Source organism: Mus caroli, chromosome 5 (genome assembly GCF_900094665.2).
Source record: "Mus caroli chromosome 5, CAROLI_EIJ_v1.1, whole genome shotgun sequence".
NCBI lineage: Eukaryota > Metazoa > Chordata > Mammalia > Rodentia > Muridae > Mus > Mus caroli.
Window position 1 is genome coordinate 140198932 of NC_034574.1, and position 12853 is coordinate 140211784.

Here is a 12853-nt window from a genome sequence, read left to right on the forward strand (position 1 = left end):
CATACACACATACCACACCACACACAGAGGCACATATGCAACACCCACAACATGCATATAACACACACTACACATACCACACCACACACACACACACACACACACAGGGACACACGCCATACACACACACCACACCACACACAGAGGCACATACACAACACACACAACATGCATATAACACACACTACACATACCACACCACACACACACACAGGGACACATGCCATACACACACACCACACCACACACAGAGACACATACACAACACACACAAGATGCATATAACACACACACACTACACATACCACACCACACACACACAGGGACACACATGGTACATGTACATGGTACAATCTCTATACCAGCATACCAACATTGCTGGATCAACCTCCTAACACAATGGTCCCCGTGTTTGCCATGCAGTCTGCCTAGTGCCACATCAAGCACACACACCATTCACCCCAAAGACTCTACTTCCGTCAGTGTACTTCTGGCTGACCTCGGCCAGTTCCTTTCTTCTGGAAACTGATGGTCAAATGGATCTAGCTAAGGACCAATCTCATGCCCCCTCACAAGGATCATGGAGAGACCCTCAAGTCAGATATCAGAACCAGATGGGTCATTCCCTCATGTCCTCAGTAGTACATGAGGGAGGTCACGTGCGTGTGCATGCACACACACACACATACACACACACACATACATACACACACACACACACACACACACTGCCCAGGACGTCCGTGTGGCATCAGATCTGCCACCAAGCAGGTGCCCTGAGAGCTCTGAGTACACAGCAGATTGGGGGTTATTTTTAAACATCCTTGCTGGGAGGCAGCGGCGACCTTAAAGTAGGTTGTTTCTCTTTTTTCTGGCATTTCGGTTTTATTATAACGAGTATTTATTTGTAGAAACAGAAGAGTCTAAGCTGTAAAAACACTCACGTTATGCAAATGGCAGATGTTGGATGTCTTCCAGCTCAGCAATGGGGAGTAGGAGACTAGCTGTGACACTTACTTGGGGTGCAGGAGATATCAGTGTGGTAAGGATGATTCTCATGAAGTGTACCCCTCAGGTCCAGGGACCCCAGGAGGGCCAGTAGACCCCCAAAGGCAGGAAAAGGGCTCCTAGTCATTGCCAGGCAGTAACCGTTGAGTGTAGCTGGTGGGATGGCATTGTTCACTCTCCATCAGCACCTCCGTGGTTGCTATGGTTACAGGAGAAACCCAGGATACATCCTGTGTCCCTTAGCCAAAGTGAATCCTATTATCTACCATTTCACTCTTGATCCTTCCAGAGAGAAGAAATAATTCTCAAAGGAGCCAACATCCATTCAAAAAAGCCAAGAATGTCTGATGTGTGCTTTGTGGATTGTTAAGGGTTTCAGGAGCTGAACCTCTGCAATCATAACAATGATCATCTCTGTGAGTTCGAGGCCAGCCTGGTCTACAAAGCAGGTTCCATGACAGCCAGAGAAACCCTACCTCAAACAAACAAACAAACAAACAAACAAACACAACGATACCAAAACCCCTGATGATTATGGTATATGTGTTTTATACAAATACATTATTAATATAGTAACTACCCAGCAGAGGGCTTAAATGATGCTAGCAAAATATATTATACATATATAGTTTTTGTGGTCATTTCTGCAAATATCTATTACATGTCTAATGCAGCACAGCCCAATGTGAGCCTCTGAGAGCTCAAAGCCTTCAGGCGCTTATAGGTCAGAGAAGAGAGAGACTGCTGTGGTTTCCAGCTTATATGCCCCTTGGGTGCTAAGGCTTGGTTGCCAGCCTATGGTGCAAATGGCAATGGTGGAGTCTTGAGGATGTGGGACCCAGTGGAAGGAAATTAGGTCACTGGGGTTAGCACACACCAGGGGTGGTACCTAGCCCAATTGTCATTAGAGAGGCTTCAACCTGTAACTGATGGAAACAGATGCAAAGGCCCACAGCCCAACACCAGACAGAGCTTGGGGAATCCTGCAGAAGAAGAGGAGGCAGGAGTAAGGGCCAGAGGGGTCAAGGACACCACAAGAAAATCTACAGAATCAACTAAGCTGGTCCCACAGGGGCTCACAGAGACTGAACTTAGGTCAGGAGCCTGGCATAGGCCCTCTGCACATATGGAACAGTTGTGTAGCTTGACCTTCTCGAGGGACTCCTAGCAGTGGGAGCAGGGGCTGCCTCTGACTCTGTGCCTGCCTCTGGGACCCTTTCCCCCTACTGCATTGCCTCATCCAGCCTTAATAGGAGAGGGGGCGCCTAGTCTTACTGTACTATGACATGCCATGGCTGGTTGACTTCCACAGGAGGCCTGCCCTTTTCTGAAGAGAAATGAAGGAGTAGAGGAGCAGGGGGTGAGCTGGAGAGAGAGGACAGGAGAAATTGTAGTCCGGATATAATTTTTGTAATATACCAAGCAAAAAAAATATTCAATGTAGTGTGTAGGGAAATTTCTAATATTCTGATCATAAACCATATGCTTCTGAAAAATCTATACATTAAAGTGCATTCCATGTGGCAGTCAGAGCACCTAGTGTGCAGCATTTGCCAAAAATCATTGGATGCAAAAGTCTCTGGAGCATTTGTTTGTTTGCTTGGTTGGTCGGTTGGTAGGTTGGTTTGGAGGTTTGTGAATGTTTATTTTCTGAGGCAGGGTCTTGTGCAGCCCTGGCTGGCTTCAAAACTGTATGTACCTGACACAACCCAGGACGTCTGATCTTCCTGCTGCCCGTCTCCTGAGTGCCCTGCTTACGGGCACACCTCACCGTGCCCGTTTTCAGGCAGTCCTGAGGATCAAACCCAAGGCTTCACGCATGCTAAGCAAGCACTCTACAAACCGGGCCACACTCCCACCCACAGAAGCCTACACTTTATGAAGCTCATTCTGGAGAATTTACCTCGAATCTCTTCCTGAAGCAGAGTGATATATTAATGTTTAGTAGATTCCTGCTGGGGGGGGGGCGTCTTCCTAGAGCTAATCTCCCTCAGCAATCTAATGGCACAATTGTTGCTGGTTTTTACTTGGTCAGAATGCTCCTGCAGGAACATGGTTGGCTTGCGTCCCAGAAATAGCAATTCTCCAAGTAATTTTCAAGCAAATGGACTTTTCTGGAACAACAGTTCTTGGCACCCCCAGAATCTGTTTCTTACTTGCGAATCGCCATTGACTTAATAACCAAGCAAGAGTTTAACAGCAGAGGGGAGATTCCTTCCAAGGGCTCCTCTGGAAGAAGAGCTGTGTTTCTGACTTACAAGGAATTACATTGCTTTCTTTCTTCTCTGTGCATTCCTTTGAGCTGCCAACCCTGGCAAGAATGCCTTGTTCCTTTATACTAAGGGTAATGCTAGATCGCCGCCACTAAGAGTTGCCAAGCAGATGAAATTGGAATTGGAAATTGTTAGCTGTGGATGTGGGTTGTGATGATGTGTGTCCCCAAAGAAAAGCTGTGAGCATCAGGAAAGGTCACGGTGGAGGTGGACCCTGGGGTGGGAGCAGGGAAAGGTCTGGGTGGAGGTGAACCCTGGGGTGGGAGCAGGGAAAGGTCTGGGTGGAGGTGGACCCTGGGGTGGGAGCCATAGGCTCTGAAGAGCTGTTCCACACCTAAATCTACCCTCTCCTGGAATTTCTTCATTTACTCTCTCATGACTCACATTTCTGATAAACCCTAAACAGAGGAGATGCCGTCTCGGGGCTGCCTTGTCCTGGCATTTGAAAATTGGTCTATTCTCTTGAGTTTGTGCAGAGAGCATCCACTAAGTAGAGTCCTTGAAATGAAAATAATATTCAGCTACAGATCAAGAGCCCTAGCCTGCCTTTCAAACTTAATTCTATTTTTTTTCCTTTTGTCCGTTGGGATCCTATGGTTAGAAAAACCATCTTCAGCCTTACATAAAATACTTCAGAACCTTTCAGCAGCCACGTAACCAGAAGCTGAAGGTGGTTTTCCTGGGTCTGTTATTCTCTGAGGCTTGTGCCAGGAGCATGAGTCATGTCACAAAAGAATTCATTTTCAAAAAACTGGGACTCTGGGCTGGGATGATGGCTGGTGGAGGGAAGGGAGGGGGTGCTTGTTATGCAAGCACAAGGACCTGAGTTTGAAACCCCAGTCCCCATGTGAAAAGTTGGGCAGGGCTGTGTGTATCCCTGCGACTAAAACACTATGAGGGGCGGAGACAGGAGGATCTCCGGGGCTTGCTAGTTGTCAGCCTAGCTGGGGAGGGAAAAGCTTGAACTCTTGTCTCAGAAGAATAAGGTAGAGAATGGTAAGGACAATGGTAAAACAGCATCCTCTGGCCTCCCAGAAGCCTGTCTGGTTGAGCATATGTGATGGGCCTGAGACTCTAGAATGTTGTCACCTCTTCTGATGACTCTGTCTGACACCATGTGAAGGGAGGCCTGCTTTTGGTCTCCTGTCCCAGGAAAAGCACACCCCCAAACACTTCTCTGGGGAGTATTATGTGCAGGGAAGTCCATTCATAAGAGACTTAAAAATGAACACAGTACCCGTTAGAGAATTCTCACAAGCGTGGCTCAGGAATCCCAAACAGAAAAACCTCATGTTCAAACAATCTGAAAAGTATGGAGCCTTTACCTGACCATGTCAAACTGTGTCTGTCTCGGCTCAGGTTTAAACTTTGATCAAGAGAATTTCTAAGATTGGCATGAGTGTAAATTACATGCTTGGTAGCTTACAGCACCTCCCGGAACTATACAGTGGCCAGCTGGGACTGCCATCATGCATGTGCCGTGAATTCCCTGCCAGCAAACTGCATGCTGAGAAATCCAAACACACGCTTCTCCCAGAGAGCATACCCTCTGCTCCAGCCCACCACCCAGTGCTGCAGTCCACGCTGTGCAGTCCACACTGTGACCACTGCCCACTCTGCTGCCCTCCGGTGGGGCGTTCTCCCTGTGCTGCTCTGAAGGGTGAATCCACTGATCAGCCACCCACCCCTTCCTGGCTGATCAGAGGCCCATAGACTTCAGAACCTTTCCAGATGCACTTTTGGATGAAGGCATTTGAAGGCACGATCAGGATGTCCTACTGCCTACGCCCTAGGGCATCTTTGGGTGGCAACTAAGAGCATTTGTCTTTCCTGTGATCCCTTAGGACTCAATGCAGAGTTCTCCCAAGGGCCAGTGCTCACTTGGTATTGCAGACGGTGCCTGACAGAGCATGGAGCTCCATGCCCCTCATTTCTGAGGACTGACCTGCTTTGTCGGCCTTCCTAACTCATAGGATCTGCTGCCATGGCCCTGCCTAGTGTAAATGGACCTCCGACACGCCCGAGAGTAAGACTGTTTTATAATAATATATTTATACTTTCCCTTTCTAATTTCTAATATTTAATAAATATTTAATAGTTAATATCTAATTTCTAACATTTATACTTACCCTTTCTAAGCTCACCTTAAAATGCTGTTCTTAAAAAAGGAGTAGTCTTGATATCACACGAAGGAACACGTGACCAAAGCAACAATAACTCAACAAGGTGAATTCTTTTTATAAGAAGGGTATGCACACAGATGGCCAAGAGGGCTTCTACAGTTTATCTGTGACATGGGTGGTGAGTGAGTCTCAACCCATTGACTGGTGGGGGTTTTGACTACATACTTTAATATGATTGGGTAGTCAATGCAAAGGGGAAAGGGAGATTCGGGGAAATACAGGCCCCTGTCAGGCCAACCACCTCCAGTAGGAAAAACACATTTCTCTCGGTGCACATTAATTTTGCATTCGCCTTGGTGATAGACTTAAGAGTCTCAACACAAACACACCACCCAGGCACACGGTTCAGTGTGGGCGCCTCTCTTCTGTGTTTGCTGTCCTGGCACGTAGTAGTGTGCTTTAAGGGAAGACTCCGTTCAGGATGCATGAACCTTAGAGAAAGGTTCCCCTGTCTTAAAGGTTCTCAGCACGGGGAAGAATATTGGCTCCTCTCAGAATTTCCATCTACTACAGGATCCTAGGGTAAAGCCAGGACCTGAGGGGATTTTGTAACTCGGGGTCAAAGGAAGGGTTGGGTAGGGGTGAAGGAGTGGGGGTTGTCTGAGGGAAGCCAGGGGCCCATGAAAGCCCATTTAATGATTGCCCTGAGTGATCTGATAGGTCCCAGCAAATCCTTCCCATTTAGTAAAGGTGGGCACTAGGACCCAGGCGGCAACCCACTTTCCCCAAGTTCAGAGCAGTCCTGAGCTTTCCAAGCAAAAGGATGTCATCTGGCTTTGAACCTGATCCAATCTTCAGACAGCCTGCCTGTCCCTGCTCAGCGAGTTGCTCAGCATGCCTCCAGAAGGATAATTTGTTACAGTGTCCTGGATGGATCTGCTTGTAATTGGGTATTGGTAAAGAACAAGGAAATCACAGCTTATTCCCTGGTAAACATCTGGGGCTTTGTGGTCCAGTTCTCAGGGCAAGCGCGTCCGTCAGGAATGGATGCTCCCTCCCAGATCATGGCCATCCGAGCCACAGAGCCCAGGAACCACAAAATCAACTGTCCCCGATGCCCCTTTGTAGTTACTTTTATTGCTCATAGAAAATTCATGGAGAGTGTGTGTGCTCATTGCTGCTTGTGTGGCTGCATCTGGATTACAGACCTTGCTCATACTCATCATTTTAATTAAATGTATTTGGCCGGGGCGAGGGGCGGGGGGGGTGGCGGGGGGACGGGGGGGATGGGTATGGACACATGCGTATAGAGCTTGAGAAGGCCAGAAGAGGGTGTCATGTCCCCTGGACCTGGAGTTACAGGCAGCTGAGAGCCGCCCAGTGTGGGTGCTGGGACCCGAACTCGGGTCCTCTGGAAGCACAGTATGCATGCTTCACTGCTGAGCTATTTCTCCAGCCCACTGCTCTCCTTATTTAGAAAGAAGAATGAAGTGAGCTGATATACAAAGACATACAAGTGATTTGATTGTTAAGCATAATTTTTCTGCCTTCTCTTTCAGGCAGGCTGCCCTCAACTCTGCCAGCAGCCTCTATAATTTGCATATCCATTCAATTCTTCCTAATTTACAATCCTGAAATAGCCATTTTGCCTTGACTGTGATATTTGCTCCAAGAGGAGCCAGAAAAAATTATTTAATGGAAAGAAAAGACTATTGACCAACCAACCAACCCTGCCTGGAGAGAAAGCAGAAATATTTTGAAAAACCTCCATTTTAGTCTCAGGACAGCAGTGGATTAGTGAGGCTTTAACTCACAAGGAAGAACAAATAAAAAATATAATTAAAACACCAAGAGATTGAGTACATCTACAGAACAAGGGAATCACAGAATAATAATAAAGAGTGCATTTTTAAAAAAGATTTATTTATTATATGTAAGTACACTGTAGCTGTCTTCAGACACTCCAGAAGAGGGCGCCAGGTCTCGCTGCAGATGGTTGTGAGCCACCATGTGGTTGCTGGGATTTGAACTCATGACCTTCTGAAGAGCAGTCGGCACTCTTAACCGCTGAGCCATCTCTCCAGTCCAACAATGCATTTTTTTAATCTTAAGAAATCCAGAAAAGCTGTATGTCATCACCTATCTCTGAGGACTCAAGAAAGAAATAGAATTTCATGACTTGGGGTTTTCTACACAAAACCTTGGCTGCCTTCCATTTAATATATTGACTTGAAAAGACTGCTTTAGTGACCTATTAATTTTCTTTTCCTAAATGAAAGCAAGACATGGAAGGAATGGAGAAAAGAATAGTGAAGAAGCAAGACAGAGAGCAGGGTTGGCTGGGATTGTACTGTGACTTCACCACTGTTGGGTGGCATCATTCCTGGGTAGATGGGAGCAAGCATCTATTCACTCTAGATGAGGAACCAGTGACAGACCAATGTACAGATACCATCAAAATCCAAGCAGTAAACCAGTGAGTTTGTCAGGGTTACTTACAGGAATATGTGTGAAGAGTTCTATAGAAATAGAAATAACTCAAAGGCAGGTGCATCAACAACTCCCATCCCAGAAGGGGTGACAGCTCACAGAAGCTGAAAACCTGGAGCTCATTGTACAGCCTGTAATACAGTGTAGTACAGTAGCTCAACAGGTTAGGAAGTATCCTTTCCAGGCAGCTCAGTTGGTCTAAGTCTCCTCCAGGCACTGAATTTGGTCTAAGAATCTTCTAGGTGACTCAGCTAGTCTCTGCCTCTTGCAGGCAGTTTGGCTAGTCTGAGCTCTTCTTCAGCTGAGCTGGTCTGGAAACATATTGCTTATGTGCACTTGGAGAAGGAGGGATCTAATGAATCTGTTAAGTTTCAGGAACTTCCTGGCACTTCTGAGCTGTGTCTTTTCCTGCAGTAGTGTCCCTCAGGGTACGATATTCTACCTCCCTTTAGAATATCTTAGGAGCTAAAAGGTTTTATCTGGGAAAAAGTTGCTACAATCACTGTGTCTGTGTGATTTGGTGAGACGCCTATTTTGGATTATTTTCTAATCTATCAAAAAGTAATTTTGAGCCAGGTAGTGGTTGGTGATGCATACCTTTAATCCCAGCACTTGGGAGGCAGAGGCAGACAGATTTCTGAGTAGGAGGCCAGCCTGGTCTACAGAGTGAGTTCCAGGATAGCCAGGGCTATACAGAGAAACCCTGTCTTGAAGGAAAACAAAAAGTAATTTAAATGGTATTTACCACATACTGGAGCTTGGTGCACTCAGCATAGGCATTGGCGTCCAGAAATGGTTTTTGTTATGACACTGTGACCACAATAAAGACTTACTGAAAAGTGGATTCCTTGAGTATAGGCATGTGTGCGTCATTACAGTAAAGGGACTATCTAGGAACAGTGTTGTCAGGTGATCTTTGTCATTGCATAAACATAATGACTGTGTTTGCATAAGGCAAGATGGCTATCATGTTGTTAGGCAACATAATCTTATGGTACCACCATCATAATCAGTGCCTACCATTGACCAAACATCCTTCTGCACTATAAGACAGTAGCAATAAATAGCCTAGAGGGAAGAAATCTAAAGCAAATCCCTCCCACAAATGTCTGAATGCCAATGACGTAAATTTGCAGGAAGTCCACCTCATAGCTGGAAATGATATTTAGAAAGTAGTCAGGACCACACTATTTTCCTTGAGATCATGACCCCAGTGACACACAGCTAGGCTCCATCTTTTTTTAATACATTTTTATTAGATATTTCCTTCATTTACATTTCAAATGTTATCCCCAAAGTCCCCTATATCCTCCCCCCACCCTGCTACCCAACCCACCCACTCCCACTTCCTGGCCCTGGCATTCCCCTATATTGGGGCATATGATCTTCACAAGACCAAGGGCCTCTCCTCCCATTGATGGCCGACTAGGCCATCCTCTGCCACATATGCAACTAGAGACACAATTCTGCGGGGCACTGGTTAGTTCATATTGTTGATCCTCCTATATGATTGCTGACCCCTTTAGCTCCTTGGTTACTTTCTCTAGCTCCTTCTTTAGGGGCTTTCTGTTCCATCATATAGATGGCTGTGAGCATCCACTTCTGTATTGGCATAGCCTCTGGCATAGCCTCACAAGAGAGAGCTATATCAGGGTCCTGTCAGCAAAATCTTGCTGGCATATGCAATAGCGTCTGGGTTTGGTGGTTGTATATGGAATGGATCCCCAGGTGGGGCAGTCTCTGGATGGTCCTTTCTACTGTCTCAGCTCTGAACTTTGTCTCTGTAACTCCTTTCATGGGTATTTTGTTCCCCATTCTAAGAAGGAATGAAGTATCCACATTTTGGTCTTCCTTCATCTTGAGTTTCATGTGTTTTGTAAATTGTATCTTGGGTAGTCTAAGTTTCTGGGCTAATATCCACTTATCAGTGAGTGCATGTCATGTGTGTTCTCCACCTCACACCAGTCAAAATGGCTAAGATCAAAAATTCAGGTGACAGCAGATACTGGAGAGGATGTGGAGAAAGAGGAACACTCCTCCATTGCTGGTGGGATTGCAAGCTGGTACAACCACTCTGGAAATCAGTCTGGCAGTTCCTCAGAAAATTTGACATAGAAGATCCAGCAATACCTCTCCTGGGCAGATACCCAGAAGATGTTCCAACTGGTAATAAGGACATAGGCACCATCTCTTAAGAACTCTGTCACCTCCCAATAGCACCATTCTGCTGCTCAAGCCTTTGACACGGAGCAGAGATGACAGATGGGTTCAGAAGCCCTGTGAGTGCTTACAGTAAGTGACACTGGAACCAGCTGTGGGGAGACAGATCACTTAACTTGGGGTGGTTCAAGGCTTATATAATTGTATGGACAGGGGTCAGAATATCCAGGATGGGCAAAGGTCGTTGGCTGAAGGCTTAAGGTACCAAAATGCCTCATTAGAATAGAGAGGCATTCCAGGAATTTCAGGTGCTAGCTGAACAGGTTCTTATCAAGAGAAAGGAAGTCGAACCTGTCATCTTAACCAAGGATATGTGATGTTCTGTGGGTAATGGTGTGTGTGGGTGGGTGGAGGTTTGAACTCCCCAAACAAGAGAAGCTTTGTCAGTGAAGGGCATATTGCCCCAAACGCAGAAGGCTATTTAGACCATGGTAGACTTCAACCTAATTAGCAGAGCAACACCTCCGCCTATTTTATTTTTTAATGGAGAAATGTCACTAAGGTACTCAGCCTCTCTATTGGGGACAGCTTGGATGGCTTGGTACTGAATCGGAGCCCAATTAGCAGTGATTTTTTTGCAATGCTACTATCTGTGGTTTTAATTTGGATGAGGCAGGGTATAAGCATCAAAATAAAACATCACATTGGTGGGAGCCAGGAAGACAAAGGATCATTGAACCAACTTAATTGCTCAGCGGATTGAAATCTCCAGAGGAAGTCTGTACAAAGTTTCTTGAGGGTATAAACATTGGTCTCAAACAACATTCAATTAATTTACATAGATGTAACATTTTTTTTTCTCAATACTATGCAAGTCCTCTCGAGTTTAGCAGTCATTTGACTCTGGCAAGAGAGTTCGGCTGTCACTGGACGGACCCAAGACTGTCATCTGTGGATGCCATCACCTGCTTGTCTTGAAAGTCTCCAGTCAGATGGTATGTCTGGACAAAGGCAGCTTCATGGCCCCAGCAGGTACCAGGGAAAGGAGATGGCGGTTAGTGCTGCCTTCCTCTCCTTGTAGAGATTGACAGGAGTGCAGAACCCTGGCAGGGGGGTCTGTGCAGTGATATATACATACATTAGGTGCCATCTGTTGAAATAAATAATAATTAACCCCGTTGGTAGGTTCTCGACCCACCTCTATGGTTTGTGTTTCCAAAAGACACACACACAGCCTTTATATTTTAATATGCCTTAAACAGCACAATAGCTGGACCAGTACCTGACCACCATGCCGTTAACCTCTACCTCCTGCTGATAATCCCGAGTTATTACCTACTAATTCTATGTTCTATCTTGGCTGCCCTAAACTCAATTGGGCAGACCTCTAGGCTGTGCTCTTCACATGGCCACCATGCCTCTGTGTCCTGTATTCTTCTCGGGCATGGTGTCTCTCCTCTCCTCCATACTCTTCCAACATGGCAGATCTCCCTCCTCCCTCTTCCCTCCTCCCTCCTCCCTCCCCCCTCCTCCCAGTCCCAAGCTTGGGAATCCCAAAGTCCCACCTGTCTGCCCTGCCCAGCTATTAGCTGTTGGCATCTTTATTTACCAATTAGAACCAACTGAGGGCAGGCTCCCAGAAGCTACATGCAGATACCCTCTTCAGGCAAGCAGTTTTGGGGGGGACATAATTAACATTGGTAATACATGCAACTACATTTAATGTAATCCATTTGGTCTGTGGGAGGTAGATCCAAGATGATTCTCTGAAGTTTAAAAGAATTTTTAAGTTTTCAAAAAGAGATAAATTTTAGATGTGTGTGTGTTACCATTGCTTGTAATTTGTAAGCAATTTTGGGTTAAAAGCATAAACATTCTTTTGGGTAATCCTGTTACTAGGGAAAAACAAATGTTTGAACAAAATTTAGACAAAGAAGCATATGCTGCTGTTGTTCTAAGCTATGTTATCTCCAACTATAAAAGTCGAACTCCACCCATCATTCCTGTGATTCAAGTTTGCCGCTCTGTGCTCCAGAGCTGACAGGTTTAACCTCAACCTGCCCAGAGGACTTGGCTCGGCCACATGAATCCAGCTGTGCCAATGGTCTGGCAGTTCCTTCCTGCTTCTTGTCTGGGCTGTTCACATCGGCTTTTGTTTTTAGCACCCTTGTCACAGGTCAGGTCTTTACCAGTAGGGGATGAACTGAGTGCTCCTGGCAGGTTGGGAATGCAAGCCTGTGCTTACTCTGCAGGCCCCTCCCTTCCCTGCTTGCGCACCCTGGCTGTATGCCAACACAGCATGGCAGTAGGCAGCCGTTGCTCCTGGAAAAAGGGTACACCTCTCTGTCTGCCCAGCCCCCATGAAAGAGACTCGAAGTGTGTTGCTATGGCTAGAGATGGAGTCCCATGAGCCAGAGGACAAGGCATTTCCATCTCAAGTCTGAAGCTGTTAAGGTCCAGAAAGAAAGTAGGGAAACCATTGGCTAATATTGGGGTGTCACTCCACCCACCGAGAAACATCAGATGCTCCACAAACTATTTGCAGTGTTCCTGCATATAGGTGCAAACTGATCGTAGAGCAAAGAAAAGAAAAGAGACAACCAGTCTTCAGGTCAGAATGGTCAGGCATGACACTGCTACCCTCTTTTTGTTTGAGAGGGTACTCACAAATCTCTGTTGCATTCTGGGGGCCCACGTTGGGCGCCAGCTGTGACCCTCCCTGCGCCTGGAGATTGTTGGCTGATATTGGTCCGTGAGGGCAAAGGGAGCAGAGATGAAGGATGGGGGAGGGGTGGGAAG